Source organism: Propithecus coquereli, unplaced genomic scaffold, assembly GCF_000956105.1.
Source record: "Propithecus coquereli isolate 6110/MARCELLA unplaced genomic scaffold, Pcoq_1.0 Scaffold10, whole genome shotgun sequence".
Taxonomy (NCBI): Eukaryota; Metazoa; Chordata; class Mammalia; order Primates; family Indriidae; genus Propithecus; species Propithecus coquereli.
Window position 1 is genome coordinate 19530311 of NW_012133858.1, and position 16137 is coordinate 19546447.

General features: G+C 44.9%; 1 pseudogene; it reads right to left on the bottom strand.

Moving 5' to 3' along the window:
* Positions 1-9252: 9252 nt before the first annotated feature.
* LOC105807478 lies at positions 9253-15097 on the bottom strand (annotated as a pseudogene).
* Between the last annotated feature and the right edge of the window lie 1040 nt (positions 15098-16137).

Consider the following 16137-nt stretch of genomic DNA (forward strand, 5'->3'; position numbering starts at 1 on the left):
TGCAGTGAGAGGAAGAAGGAAGGAGGGGAGAAAGAGAAGAAGAAAGGTAGCTAGAAGTACTGGGGGTGGAAGGAGCGGGAAAGGGAAGAAGGGGGGCAAAGAGGAATTGTTAGAAAACCTGTTCAAAGTTTAAGGTCTCTCTTTTGTGACTTGAAAGGGTTCAGCTGGGAGGCGAGTCAGTATCTGGCAGCACAAGGTACTGGCTAGCACAAGGAGGAAGCTGTTGGTATGAGGGCTGGGGCAACTGGCCAGACTACAGATGTTCTTCCAACCTAGAAAGCCAGGTGGTCCTACAGTGTACTTTATAGCAAGTCAAACACACGTGCAATCAGGGACAGAGCTGGCATGTGGAGGGTCCAGAAAGTGGATGGAAGCAGAGATGGCAGCAAATGAGATTCTAGGACCTTTGGTTTTGGACCAGAATACGAGGCGGAGATTTGGGGGCTAGCACCTCTGGAAAAATGGGCTATCATTCAGGGGGATTCTCTCTTTAAAGGGGGAAGAGTGAGGGCTGAGTATGACTGAATAACCAGGCAGAAATTGAGCACAAAATCTGTGCTTCAGATTGGACCCATCACGCCCTGTAGGACCAAAGTACTGCTGTGTCTTTATCTACGTGGACATACAGTCTTGCAGCCCTGGACTCCTAGACTGGCTAAGAGTGAAGGACTTTCAAGAGAGAAGTGCTGGAGTTCCACGGGCAGGTAGGCTGAGCTTCCAGACCTCGGATCCAGGAAAGGAGGGTTAACTTTTTGTTTTTATTGAGGTTGGCTGAGAAGCTGGAGTGGACCTGGGTCTACACAGGTTGGACTCAAAAGTATATTCAGCTGCCAGGAGATGGAGACAATGGAGGCAGGAGAAATAAGGCAGCAAGGCAAGGACTCACAGCAGCTGAGGAGTCAGCGTTTCAATGCTGCGGTCTGAAAATCTCAGGTGCTGTTGCTGTTGCTGTTGCTGTTGTTACTGTCTGTAGCTGCTGCTGGTGGTGATGGCTAAGGCACTTTACTATATGTGATAAGCGTCTTACCTACTTTATTTTATTTAATCCTCCCGACAGTTCTATAATACAGATATTGGGTAGGAGTATGCAGATAAAGGAAAAGGAGCCAACTAAATAGAAGGCAATTTGAACTTGCATTTCCTTTCCAAATTTTAGAAGATAGGAAATTTGAGGAAAACATAAATTTTGTCAGTAGCCAAAAGAACACCCACAGTTAATTGATCATCTACAAAAAACCACCTAAAATGATGTGTTAGAGACCATTTTCAAATAAAGCAATAAAAATGATAGTACTTAAAACAAGCTGGGTTGCAGGTTTTACAGTGCTTATGGCCTGTAACAAGCCAGAAGAATCTCATAGTTTTTCAAAGGAAACAATCAACAGAGTAAAAAGGGACTCTATAGAGTGCAATAAAATATTTGCAAGCCATATATCTGATAAAGGATTAATATCCAAATTATACAAGGAATTCCTACAACTCAACAGCAAAAAGAAAAAAAACCCCAAAAAGCCCAAACAAAAAACTCCCCCAAATTCCCCCAAAAAAAAAAAAAAAAAAAAAACCCAATTAAAAAATGGGCCAAAAACTTGAATGGATATTTCTCCAAAGAAGACATACAAATGGACAACTGACATATGAAAAGTGGCTCAGCCTCACTCATCATCAGGAAAATGAGAATTAAAACCACAATAAGATATTACCTCAAACCTGCTAGGATGGCTATCATCAGAAAAACAAAAGAAAACTTAGCAGGGCGGGGTAGCATGCACCTATAGTCCCAGCTACTCGGGAGGCTGAAGCAGGAGGATTGTTTGAGCCCAGGAATTTGGAGTTATAGTGAGCTATGATCATGCCACTGCATTGCAGCCTGGGCAACAAGTAAGACCGTATCTCTAAAAAAAAAAAAAAGAAAGAAAGAAAAAGATAACAAGTGTTGGTGAGGATGTGGAGAAATTGGAACCCTTGTACACTTTTGGTGGGAATGTAAAATGGAGCAGACTCTATGGAAAACAGTATGGTCATTCCTCAAAAAATTAAAAATAGATCCAGAAATCCCACTTCTAGGTATATATCCAAAAGAATTAAAATCAGGATCTTGAAGAGATATATGCACTCCCATGTTCATTGCAGCTTTTTTGTTGTTTTTTTGGAGACAGGGTCTTGCTATGTTGTCCAGGCTGGACTTGAATTCCTGGGTCAAGTGATCCTCCCATCCATCTCCCAAGTAGCTGGGATTTGAGACATGTACCACTGCACCTGGCTGTTACTGATTTAAAAAAAAATTTTTTTTTAGGTATGGGGTCTTTCTATGTTGCCCAGGCTTGTCTCCAACTCCTGGCCCCAAGTGATCCTCCTGCCTTCCGAGTAGCCAGGATTACAGGCACGAGCCACCACGCCTGGCTCACTGAAGCATTTTTCATAATAGCCAAGAGATGGAAACAACCTAATTGTCTATCAAAGGATGAATGAATTAAAAAATGTGGTCTGTACATACATTCGGCCTTACATAAGAAGAAATTCTGCCATATAGGACAACATGGATGAATCTGGAGGAAGTTATCCTAAGTGAAATAAGCCAGTCACAGAAGGACAAGTACTACATGATTCCACTTATGTGCGATATCTAAAGTAGTCGAACTCATAGAAACGGAGAGTAGCATGGTGGTTGTCAGGGGCTTTGGGGAGGGGGAGTCGAGGAGTTGCTTTTCAAAGAGTATCAAGTTTCAGTTATGCAAGATGAGTATGTTCTAGAGATCTGATCTACAACATTGTACCTATAGTTAAGAATATTGTATTGTGTGCTTAAAATTTTGTTGAGAGGGTATAGATCTCATGTTAAGTGTTCTTACCACAATAAAACACAATTGGAAAGATAAAAGAGTGACATAGTTTTTGGCATGGACATCAGGTCCCTTTCTACCTTCGGAATCCTCAGGGCGTGCAGGGTACTCACAGAGCACACATCACATTCTGTGTCCGCCAGCCCTTTGTCTCAGACAAATAAGTAAGCACTTGGAATGCTTGTTTAGGAGGCATGCTCTCTAAGACTAGCTTTCATCTGGAGTCCATCCCAGGACAGGATCCCCTGTTACAACGTGACTGGGACAGTCGCTCCTGGGAGTGCCTGCCTCTTCCTTCTCTTTTCCAGTAGGCTCTCAGAAAAGGGAGGTCAGCCACATTCAGATAGAGCTGAGATATCATGCTCTAAGGCCATTAGGAATACCTGTCCTCTACATTCTCTGGAATATCCTGGGGCGTCTCTAGGGCTCCCATTTTAACTCCTGGCACATGTCTCTCCTAAGGCAAGCTGTGGCTTTCATGCTGGTTCAGAAATTCTTAGCTGATTCAGAGGTCACTGTAGAAGGGTCAGGGACTTCTTCCACACTGACTTCTTTCTTTGGGCATCTTTGGAGACTACATCTTGGGTTTACATAGCCCCAGGAGTCTTGGGCACTCAGCCAGAACAACATCTAGAAACGGAGGCTCAAATTTAAGCATTAACTGCATTCTTGGGCAATTCTGTAGCCAGTCAGGACTCTTGTGAGCCCGGGGTTACCTAGAGCAGAGTTTCTCAACCTCAGCACTGTTGACATTTTGGGCTGGATGATTCTCTGGAGGGATGTCCTGTGCATTGCAGGATGGTTAGCAGCACCTCTGGCCCACCAGATGTCAGTAGCACCCCCTCCCCCCATCGTAACCATTAATAATGTCTCCAGGTATTGCCAAAGTTCCCCTTGGGGGTGAAATGGCCTGCAGTTGAGAACATTTGGCAACTTGGGATCTTAGGAATTTAGCACTTTTTCAAAGCCCAAATGACAATAGTGTGTGATCACGTCCTCTCCTCTCACTCCCTGTTGTGCTGGCAGGACAATTGCTGGCCTCTCTCCATGGCACTCCCAGTATGTACCATGAGCAGCTGCTCCAGACTCCTTTTCAGACTTTTTAGCACATATTTGTATCTGGTGTCCACTTCGCTGTATCCTGGGGCACCAGGAATAGGTAGGTTGGGCAATAGATTCCCCGAGGCTTCAGGATCCCAAGGTGAAGCCTCTTCAGAAGGGCTAGGGGCACAGACCCTGGATTAGGAGCCCATGTGAGCTGCAGAGTCTGACCAGAGGCAGGGGCTCAGTGCCCAGGCTAGCCAGCAGCCTCCACGTGAGCAGGCCTGAGAGCTTGCTCTCCTCTGGAATGAAGGCAGGTGTCACCTGCTGTCAGTTTCATAAGCCCCGTGGAGGTACCAGATGAGTATTGTCCTGGCCTAGGGCACGTAACTTATTCTGGTTGTGGGCTGCCCAGGGTGGCTGCACAGTCAGGACCAGGGAGTTCCTGAAAGGCCAGAGGCTGGACACAGGAGCACTTGGGCCTTCCTGGGCTGAGGAGAGGCAGAGGTGGTTTGAGTAAGTGCCAAGGACACTGCTGGGCTGGGTTTCTGAGGCCTTCAGATTTGAGGGGCAGCCTTGGATCTGTTGGAGAATATCATCAAGTCAGGAGTGGGTGTTTCTAGAAATCTTTGCTTTTCCTTGGGATTCCTAAACCTCCGTTTCAGCTCGCACTAGGTATCCCTGAGTTGCCTGGGAAAGCATTTCCTTCAGTCTAGGGCTTCCCCACCCTCTAGGTGCCCCTTGTTTGGAGGGTGGCCTTGTGCAGCACAGCCAGCCTGCCCAGGAGGGTAGAAAGCCAAGGTGAAGAATCTCTCTGGCAACTGTGCAGTACCATCCAAACCCTCCAGCTTCACACCCAATCACCTCCTCAGTGGTCTCACTCCCAGTTTGGCATTTTCTAGATTGTCTTTCCCACTGACTTGCAGAGGTGTCAAAGAATCTTGCTCAGTGTCCACTCAGGTGGAAATTGGTGGAATCTGGATTCAAAGCCAGGTCAAACTGATTCTATTGCTCTTTCCTTGATCTTTTCATTACTTCATAGCTAGGGAGTCTTGTGGACTGGGTCATTAGGCCCCAGGTTTACTCCAGTGAAATCCCTGGGCCTGGACAATGCTCGGATCCAAAGGTAAGCAGTGGGAGAAGAGCAGGTGTATTAATAATTTTGCAAGTGACAGACACTAACACCTGTCTCCTCATCTTATTCCCAAAGGATCATGCTATATGGCCCCCTGGCAGCCCAGCTCATCTGGGACTCTGGGAGATCAGATTTGGGATATAGCTGGCACCTGGGAAGGGCACAATTAGATGGTAGAAGGAGGAGGTGAGGGCTGCTGTTTTGCAGCCAGATGGATGGCAATCACACACAGAGGCCACCGGCCAGCATTAAGGAGCGAGGAGCACAGGACGCAGCCAAAGCACCCAAGCTTCAGGGTGGGTCACTGGCTGAGGTCAGGTTGCCATGGTGCCCGGGAGCCTGGCCCTCTGAGGGGCACCTGAGAATAGGCCCATGACAAGCCTTTACCTGTGGCTGCCACTTTCACAGGCCCAGGCTCTGTTCAATTATGACAACCCCATACTTGTCACTTCACTTCATTTTTCTCATCTAAAAAATGCGGGGGTTGAACTAGAAAGTCTGTAATTCTTTATGTCTATTGCCTCCCACCTAGGAGTCTATTTTGCACTTCAGATCTCAGCCTGCATGAAAAATGGATGCTCTCTAGTGTTTCACCTTTCATTTTTTAGTTTCTATAGAATTATAAATAATTTTTCAAAAGCAATGTCTCAAACCTAACTAATTTGTGTTCTTAGCTCCACTTGACAAGTGAAGAAATTTAAACTTGTGAGGTTAAGCCACTTTTCCAAGGTTACCCAGCTAGCAAGCAATGACATCAGGTTAAAACCCGGGGCTGCCAGATTCTGAAGCCTCTATACGGTACCATTTTTTCCCTACTGGACAGAAGAACCAGTGCCAATGAATGATCAAATAAGAAAGGTTATCAAAGGAAGAAGCAGAAATTTGAGAGATGAAAAAGGACAGACTTGAAATAAAGCCTGTGACTTCACATCCTGGAGTGGACTGAAGCAAGCGGGGAGGCAGAGATGGTTATGAGATAAAATATTCTCATGTCAGGTTAATATGGAGCCAAAAGAAAATGGAGAAATATTGCTTACAATGGTTTAGAGAACAAGAAAGTGAACAAAAACACGTGGAAGATTCACAGGGTAGCACTGCAGAGGAATGGACCAGGTGAGGAGCTGCCAGGCAGAAATAAGCCATCAGATGCAAAGAGGCATGGACAGGGCCAGCGCCTGTCAGCAGGTTTGGCTATAGAGGTCACAAATTCTTTGCAGAGCCTTGCAGAGCTTTACCATATAACAAGAGGAAAGTCTTTAGCACAAAATGTGCTTATCATATGATTCCGTTATAGATGGAACGGCAAAGCAGCAACTGCACCCGTTCATTGTTGGGGATAGCTCTAGTCTCAGAGTTCTGGATGCTTATCAGTGATACGTTGAAATCACCTTGCTCAGATTTTGCTTTTGGAGAAAATAAAATCCCTATAATTACATCATGCATTCTCTCACTTAAGGTATAGAATCTTAATCCACGTGTCAAAAAAGAGAAACTGCAGACTTTCTATTCAAATAAAACTTAAAGCTACATATTGGGGGAAAATGTGAAGAAAAGAAAGCAGAGAAATTGTACATGAGGATGAAGGGGACAAAATGATGCAAATTGATCTTAGGAGTCCAACCTCTAGAGTCAGCCCGCCCTGGTTCAAACCGCAGCTCTTCCACTTACCTAGCTGTGGGTCCTGGAGAGACACTAACTAGCAGTCACTCCACCTCTCTGTGCTTTGTTTTCTCCGTATAAAAAATGAAGATATTAGTACAAAACCAAAGTTCTAATTTCTGAAGAGCTTGGAAAACCAAGTGATTTTTCACAAATTATTTGTTGGCAAAATATGATTTGAACTGATGCAAAGCTATTCATAGTTTTATTTTTGTTACCTAGTGTGCATGTTTGTAGATTCCACTAAAGAAATACTGTTCGATTTTTAGGGTCCTGCTCCATACGCCACTTGGGGTGTTAGTCACATATAGTACATGCACAATCATTACCTTTTTAAGATTTAAAATATTCCAAATTCTGTAACACATTTGGCTCTAAGAGTTTTTGGATCTCTATTTCCTACTTCATAAGGCTAATATAAGATTTAAATGTGTCAATTCATATAGAACACTTAGAAGAGTGCCTGTCACACATTAGTAGCTTAATAACTGTTGGTTATTATTATTACTATTACTGTGTCTTTTCTGAACGTCCACCTTGTGGAAGACTGTGAGTTGAGGAACTGCCAAAGTAAAAACAGATACGGTTTATTCAGGTGAATGCGAGGGCCCCCATTTGAGCCTAGACTGCGTATGCACCAGGTTGTGGGCATGTATTGGACATGCCGGGAGGATTGGTGATGGGGAGAGAAATGCACGAGAGGGTTCTAGAAACTGAGGAGCCAGAGGTCTTCCTGGAAGAACAAAAAATGCATCCTAAAAAGAGAACGAGGGGACATAAATTTGGTTTGTAGCCCATGGGCCTGAGTGAAAGGATGACTCAGAGGACTGTAGGGCATTTCTGACTCAATACTCCAAATTCCCGTGCACCCCTTCTGAGTCCCAGCAGAAGAGGACTCAAGGAAAGAGCAAGAGCAGAAGAACGGGATCCATTTGTACTCACCATCAAATTGGTATTAACTAATCAACACATAAATGCACATATCAGAACAACATCTATTGGATGCTGGGGAAGGGGGAGGGCGGCGGGAGGAGGGGGGAGGAGGGAGGAGGGGACGGGTATTTGTATACACAAGGAGTGCAATGCGCACTACCCGAAGGATGGACATATTTGAAACACGGACTTGGCGGGGGGGGAACCAAGGGCAACATACGTAACCTAAACATCTGTACCCCATAATATGCTGAAAAAAAAAAAAAAAAAAAAAAAGGAAAGAGCAAGTAACAGCTGGTGCTGTTGACTCAGCATCCAGCGGCAGCGTCTGCAGCTGTGGGAGCCAGCCCTTCCCCGGCTTTGGCTCTGCGAGAACAGATGCTCTTGCAGTGCTCATGGTGGGCAGCTCTTCAGCAGCACCTCCAGTGGACACTGGAGACCTCGCCACCCTTTGGGCATCTACAGTGACCAGAGGGGGCTGGAGGAGTTTGAGAAAGAGCAGTGGAAGGAGAAACCAGAGAAATATTGTTTAGTGAATAAGTCCGTGAGACTATTTTTACTCCTAGACTGCTATGACCTGGGAGATAAAGACTTCAGAGGGAAGGTAGGGATAAACGAATAAATGAAAGAAAGGAAAAGAAATTGTTGCTAAAAATAAAAAATCCATTTGAGTTGTAGTTAAGTTGCTCTCAAAGAAGTGCTTTTCTGAACCAACACAGCATACCACAGCTCTCATGCACAATGCCACAGTGGAGCCTCTCCTTGCACAAGGCAGCTAGTGGGAGAGAAGAGCCACGAGGCAAAGATTTCCAAAATAAAAAGGCAAGTGCTAGGAAAAGGAATTTTCCAGTTCATATAGGGGCATTTGTGTTTCTCCCAAATAAAGTAAATGCCATTTTCAAATGTGCTTCCTTTGGCCTACTGTTCTTTTCTTAGAATTATTAAGGGTAGATCCACTCAAATTGCGACACAGACACTGTTAATGATAATGCAGGATTATGTTAACACTCTAAGTGCTTAATGATGAATGAGTCATATGTCAGGCTATGACAAAAGACTTCACTCTTGAAGCAAGAGGGGCCTAATTCTGGCACATTATTAATTTCGGAAGCTTAAATCCAGGGTAACTGGATTTATGAGGTTAATCTCTATTTTATTATAATTCCTTCTAATAGATTTTGGCCCCTTCTTGCCTTTCCCTGCACTTCACATGTTGTCTGATAAGACTTAAAACACACACACACACACACACACACACACGTGCGCGCACGCGTGGGAGAAAAGCTGTCTTGCTTTGGCTAATGAGGAATTTCTGCAAGAAAACTCTCAATCCTGAGATTTTTGACTCTGTAACATAACTCAGGAAAAAGCGGATACCTTCTGCAAAGGGTTTATTGGGGTGATCCAATTCAGGACTTACTTCAGGAACCTGAATCATGAGGTGCCAGGGAGGCAGGACCCATGGGAGGGCCGAGGGGGCTGACGGCATGCAGGAGCAAGGCCTCACTTTGGTTGGCAGAGGAAACTGTCCAGGTCTGGTCTGAAACTGTGCAGAGGACTGGGTTAAAAACAAAGTGGTTTCCAGGGCATGAGAGCCTGGCAAGAGAAGCTCCAGATGGAGGTTTCCAGGTGGGCACCTGCCTAGGTGTTCCAGAGCCCAATGACCGTGAGGATGCAGGAGGCCATGAAGAGCAGGTAGAGGCGGAAGAGCAGGGTGTCCATCATGTGGCTGAACTGCACCCACAGCTCCACCCTGTGCCGCTTCTGGGCCTCCTGCTCCTGCTGGGCCCTTGTCCATCCTGAGCCCCCAGCTGGCTCTGCCTCTCCAGGGCCTGGCACCTTCCCCACCAACTCTACTGGCTCCTTCAGGCCTGTGGAAAGGACAGAGACTCAGCCCTGGGCTGCGAAGGTCACCTGCCTGGGGAGGGAGGCAAGGAGGAAGGGAGGGACAGACAAGTGGGGGTGTGGGACGAGCAAGTGTCGGGGGCTGACTTCCCTCACCAGGCAGCTGGGCGGGGGGGAGACCCAGGCCCTCGTTTCCCTTGTGGGGCGCAGTGGGGTGGTATTTCCTTGGGCAGGTGCAGTGCAGCAGCAGGGAGTGGAGCCGCCTCGGCATGGTGGGGGCCGGTTGGTGGCCAGGTGCAGCAGGTAGGCGATGAAGACGGTCTCCAGCAGGCTGAGCACCATCAGCGACAGGCACAGGGCAAAGTAGACACCTGAGGGCAAAGCAAACTATAAGTAAAACAGAACTAAGTTCTTATGTCTGTTCCCCAAAGCTAGTCTTCCCTTAGAGCCCCTTCCCTCCTTAATTAGAGCAGCAGCTGGTCCCTGTCCTCTGCTGCCTTTGCTTCTCCAGAAAGTGGGAGGAGCCATACTGATGAGGGGGGTGCCACTGGCAGGGAGTCAGTCATTCATCATGAGCAGGAAGACGTTGTAGCCCAGCAGAAGGGTCATCTTGAATGGGGCGCGATTCTCGCTCTCTGCTGGCAGGTAGAAGCGCTGAGGGCGTCGATGGCAACCAGAAAGCCACTGGGCACCAGGAGGTTTATGATATAGAGGCTGGGCCTGCACCTGATGGCCACCTGGCAGGAAGGAAAGGGAGAGACTAGTAAGGAGAAGGCTGGGAGGCTGCCAGACCAGGTAAGAGCAAAAGTTGGGATTTGTCCCAGACCAAAGTGTCCAGTGAGGAGATGTTCCCTCTCGTCCCTCTCACTGTCCTCTCCATCCAAAGACATCTCAAGGTTTGATTCTGTCATGCTGCTTGCCACTGAAACTATATCATTCCTTCTTAGCCCAAGGTGTCAACTTTCTGCACTTAAATTTTTATTCCCACCGATGTGTTCTTAGCAACACTATGGGACCAGATACTTAGGTATCACGTGCATTCTATCCTTTTGCACCTGCTTGCTTTTTCTCATCAAGGTCTAACCTCTACGACTCTGCAGGTGGACACTTAAGACCGGTTGAAGGGAAAGCAGATAGTGACAGATATTTGGGGGTTATCAGTATTTGGAATCATAATATCCCTAAGATAGTGTTTCATAACTCTTTCTACCATATCTTTTAAAAAATAAACAAAAATTCCTGCCCTCCGGAAAGTTCTAATAGCCCTTGAGGAATGGGAAGCTCACCCTCACTGTGAATTATTGGCACAGAAGTGTTGTTTTTTCCTCAAGGGGAGATTTATTTAGTGAATATTTCCTGAGTACCAGGTATTGTTCTAGTACTGGAGATTTATCAGTGACAAAAGTGGCAAAAATCCCTCCCTTCATGGAGAGCTTACATTCTCATGGAGGACATAAGCTATGACTCTTAGGAGAAGATCACAAGCAGGGACCCTGAGCTCACACAGAAAATGGTTTGGTCGTACTGGTTGGAGGGCATGGTCATCTTTATTTCTCTTTGGGTGATACTCAGAAGTACCCACTCCCCTTTGCTCTCAATGAGGTTCCACGATGTGTTCAAGAGCTCTTGCACTTCCGTCTCCGTGCCCAGGACCATGTTCTCCACTGTAAAGGAGACGCAGACAACTCAGCCTCCCCAAATTCTCCCACGTCCCTTGTCCACACTGAGTTTCCTCACTACTTAGCTTCCAGACCCTTTTCAGTGAGATCCCCTCACTGTTCCCAGCTTTCTGTCCTCTTCTCACTCAAAACCCTTTCTCTGCCTCTCAGCAGTCTACTTTAATGAGCCTCACTCACCTGTGTAGGCAAACAAGCTAAAGGATAGCTTGCAGTTCTGTTCATCAAGGGGAAATAGAAGATGTCCAGTTTACAGACGGTGTCCACCCGCATTGGCTTATTATATTTGGTGTGACCTTCACTGTTGACATAAGCCATGAGACCTGCAGGTGTCTTATCCACATTCATGCTATACAGGAGAAGGACAGGGAGGTAGGTGCTGTGGGCTACCCATCAGATTTGGCCTTCTTTCTTTCTCAGGTCACCCCATTCCTGGGCTCCAGCCCCACTCATATGACTTCTCTCTCCCACCCACTGCCATGTTCTGGGGGTTTGTAAGCTCTGCAGTTCAGACCCTGCTCCCTTCTAAGCAGCGTCTTTGTGTGGCCTCTATTGGTTACACCATGCCCTTCCCTGTAGATGTGGTTTCCTTCTTGGTTTTTTTGGCCCTGAAACTCACAATTTCTGGATGAACATATCTGGAAGCCACAGGTTCTCAGTTGCTATGCTGAGCTTCTTGATGCCCCCACATTCATCTGGGTTCCACCTGATGAATGGATTGTGCCAGATCTAGAGGAAACCATGGCATGAGATAAACAGGATGAGGGAACCAGTTGTAGTCTTGCTCTGTCTGCTGCACTTTACCTTCCTTTTTTCACTGATTTCTTCACTCACCCACCCCCTCTCCAGTGTCAGTTGTTACACTGCCACTGTCTTGCTTCTTCCACTTCTACATCTGTTCTAAGGGAGCCTGTGAGCTTGGCTCTGGATTCTCTGGGATGGAGCCAGTGAAGGATTGGCTTCCATGACTTTCTCCCTGTGCCCCATGTCTGCCCTCCTAAACTGGCAGAACAATCACAAAGTTTGGTGTTTTTGTTGTTGGTCTGACTGTTTGAACTTGTCTAATTTATGGATATTCTCAGCTTTATCCAATACAATCTGCAAAGTTGGACCCAGAAGTAGAAAGAGGGAGGTGCCATAGTAAAGTACAGGGGAAACTGAGTCTATCATACCATACTGAGCTGCAGGAATGATGTCATCAGTTGAAGATGTGCATCCTGGAAATACAGTTTTCATTCAGGATCATTAACTCCAGGAATACAAGTCCAATGCCACCACCTTCCCCTTGAGCATTTCCTAGGCTGTTCCACGTGGCAATTAAGATTTTAAATAAACCATTGAAAAATGTAGGTCGAAACAATCCAGGATACATGGGGAATGTAAGTGAAAAACCCAGTATGAGGGCCCACTGGGAATACGTTTCTTGTGGAATGTTCTAAGAAAGAACAGATTTTACCTACAGTGATGTCATTGCAGCATTCTTTATCATGTCTCTCCACCTCAAAGAATGCACCTCTAATTTTCTAACACTTTTAAAAATCATATTTTTCTATTTTTATTGTAATAAAATATATATAACATAAAATATACCATCTTAACCATTTTAAGTGTATAGGTCAGTGGCATTAAATACATTCATATTGTTGCACAACCATCACCATCATCCACTGCCAGAACTCTTTTCATCTTGCAAAATGAAACTCTATACCCGTTAAACAGTAACTCGCTATTCCTTCCTCTCACCATCCCCTGGCAACCACCATTCTACTTTCTGTCTTTATGTAAGTAGACTCATACAGTATTTGTCTTTTGTGACTGCTTATTTCACTTAGCATAATGTCCTCAAACGTTCATGCACATTGTAGCATGCGTTAGAATTTTCTTCCTTCTTAAGGCTGAATAATATTCCATTGCATGTATGTACAACATTTTATCTATCATTTGTCGATAAAGACTTGGATTGCTTCCACATTTTAACTATTGTCAATAATTCTGCTATGGATATGAGTACACGAATATCTTTTTTGAGACCCTGCTTTCACTTCTTTTGAGTATATACCCAGAAGTGGAATTGCTGGGTTATATGGTAATTCTATTTTAAATTTTTTGGCAAGCCACCGTACTGTCTTCCATAGCAGCTGTACCATGTTACCTCCCCACCAGCAATGCACGAGGATTCCAACTTCTCCACATCATCACCAACACTTGTTATTTTTTGTTTTTTTTAATAGTAGCCATCCTAATGGGTGTGAAATGGTATCTTATTGTAGTTTTGATCTGCAATTCCTTAATGATTACTAATATTGAGTATGCATCTGTTCATGTGCTTATTGGCTATTTGTATAAATGTCTATTCAAGTTCTTTGCCCATTTTTCAATTGGATTGTTTGGTTTTTCCGTTGTGAGTCTCTAATTTTATAAAATCCAATCAGAGGACCCACTGCTCACCACTAGACCACTCCAATGTTGGGTGAAGACTTACCACTTTTAGGATGGCAGACAGGGTAAAGGAGATGTTGACGTGAGTGAGGACACTGTAGTTGATGACTGGACAGAAGGCCTTTCTGTCGAACACTGCTTGGAGGGCAGCAGGGTCCACCCCATGCAGGTCAAAGCCTGAGCAATCGATAGTGAAAGTGTCGCCTCTTCCTGTAGAAAGCAGAGACCCTGTGAGAGGAGTGCCGGGACTGGGGCCCAGGGACCGTTTCTACACAGAGAGAAAACAGAGGGCACTGGGAGAAGCATGTGAGCTCCTTCTTCCTGGTCCAGGGAGAGTGGGCTGGGCGGTAGGCAAATGGTGGAAGTTGATGAGGTGAGCTGAGTCAGGGAATCTGTTCTCAATTCCATTGTTTCTGTCTCCATGCAAAACTTGTCCAGATGTGTATGCAAACTCAGCCCTGACCACTGCTTTACAGTGTCCTGCTGTGTTCTTGACAATCTTACCACAAACCCCTCCACCTTCACTCAGGGTCTTTCTATTGCTCCCCTCTGCTCTTGGACCATGTTGGTGATGTCAGTGACAAATTTCTCAGAGTTCTTCTCTGTATTGTATTAATAAGGCATAGATGGTCATAAATTAATAAGGGAAGTAATTTGGTAGGTTGTGTGAGATATACGGGACCTTAAAGAAGCAACCCAGTTTTTCAGTTTAATGAATATTTACTGAGACTCTACTCTGTGCTGTGATTATTCTCCTCTAACACTCAGCAGTCTTTATCACCAAGACTATCTTAAAGATAGTTCCTTGATACCCACTTTATACCTACCTCCTTTCTAGTCATACTTTGTGGAGTATAAGCAGATAATTGTTTGGTAACATCCTCTGGTAGACTTTATTTTTATCTCTCTCTGATGTTGTACTATCCCTCATTGCTCACTTTTATTAATGTACAAGAAAAATACTCTAGACTGGGAAAATTATGCTGAAAAACTTTCCCTCTGCCACAATAGATCTTCTCATCCACCTCCTTCCCCTTACGATCTTCTCTGGTCCATTTCATTTGGCTTTAAGGGAGCTGAGAAAGAAGCATTTTCTTTTTCTTAACATTAGTTGATATTCAGAAACCATAGGGACAGCTTATATGCCTGGAAAGAGAGAGATGTGGGGAAGAAGAGGCCAACAGAAGCATAGGGAGTGGAGAAGTAGCCAAAGAGAGGAGCCAACTCATTGTTAGGATCCTCGGAAGAGGTTCAAAGCTGTCAAGGTCATGAGTTTTCATCTTTACCAAAATGAATGTCCAATCATTGACTATCCAGGTATAATAAAAGCTTATTATTTTTACTTATTAATTGTATAATATTAACATATTATTTTTATATAACAGTTTTATGTTAATAGAAACTCTCTGTTTCCCAGGAGTTATACGTCTGCTTTGCTGTTGCTGTTATGCTGTCCTACCTTGCAGCAGCAGGTGGAGGATGAAGCAGAGGAGGAATCCTTTCCCATGGAGCCAGCCCATTTCCATCTTCCTCTCTTTGCCTCTTCTCTGGGAACTTGCTGATGATGTTAACGTTAAAAGACTTCAGGCCACACCTTGAGCCCTACCTTTGAATAATACAGGTGTCAGGTGGCATTAACTACCTCTCTAACAAGCATCCCTGGTGACAAGAGAATGTCATGGAGGAATAACCCACCCTGTGCTCCAACTGGGCCTGAATCTAGTCTCCAAAAGTAATCTGGCAAATCAGTTTGGAGAGGAAAAAGCAAAAATATTTGGTCACTGGAGCAGTGCTAACAGCTTCCTGATACTTTAAAGTCACTCTGGCATATATAATGCATTCCTGAAAGGGCATGTATGACTACCACTGCCTCCAAGTGGAAAGTGCACTTATTTAACCTTGCTGCCATCTTTCAAAAAAAAATGTGTGTGTGGGGAGTTTTTTCGTAGAATCAACTTCAGACACTGAGGTTTTAAACATGACTTCAGTACTGGCAAGTCTTAACTTTTGATTCTTGGCGTGCATCAGAAGCAATTTGGACCCAAGTCTACCGAATGAAGGGAGTGATTAGTGGGGTAGGAGATGGCGGCAGAGGTAATACTCTCTTTAGTGGAAGCCGACTTACGATTTCAAAGAAAAGGTCATGAGCTAACAGCCTGAAAGTTTACGTTATTTTTGGCCCTGCTAGTGTTTTTAAGAAATTAGTTAGTTTCCAACACTTAAAAATGGAGAGATTTCACATAAAAATTGTATTTTTGGTTTCATTTGAAAAATAAGCTCTAGCAACAGAGGGCTCATATTTCTGCTTGACAACAATCTGCCAGAGATAAGTGGTTAAGCTCTTTGGAGGAGCATATTCTCTCTAGGTCATCAGAGTCTCCATCACCCGATACTGTTTGATACCTGGCCAGCTCCTCTCATATATGTTACCTGCTTGGCCTCTGTAGGTGTTTGACTTTGCCTTCCGGTGTTAAGATTTTCTTGTATTATTCCTAAAAAGTCTGGGGAAGTAATTTCAAAATACCATTCCATGCCTAGGTAATCATCAATCTTATCAGGTTTGGGG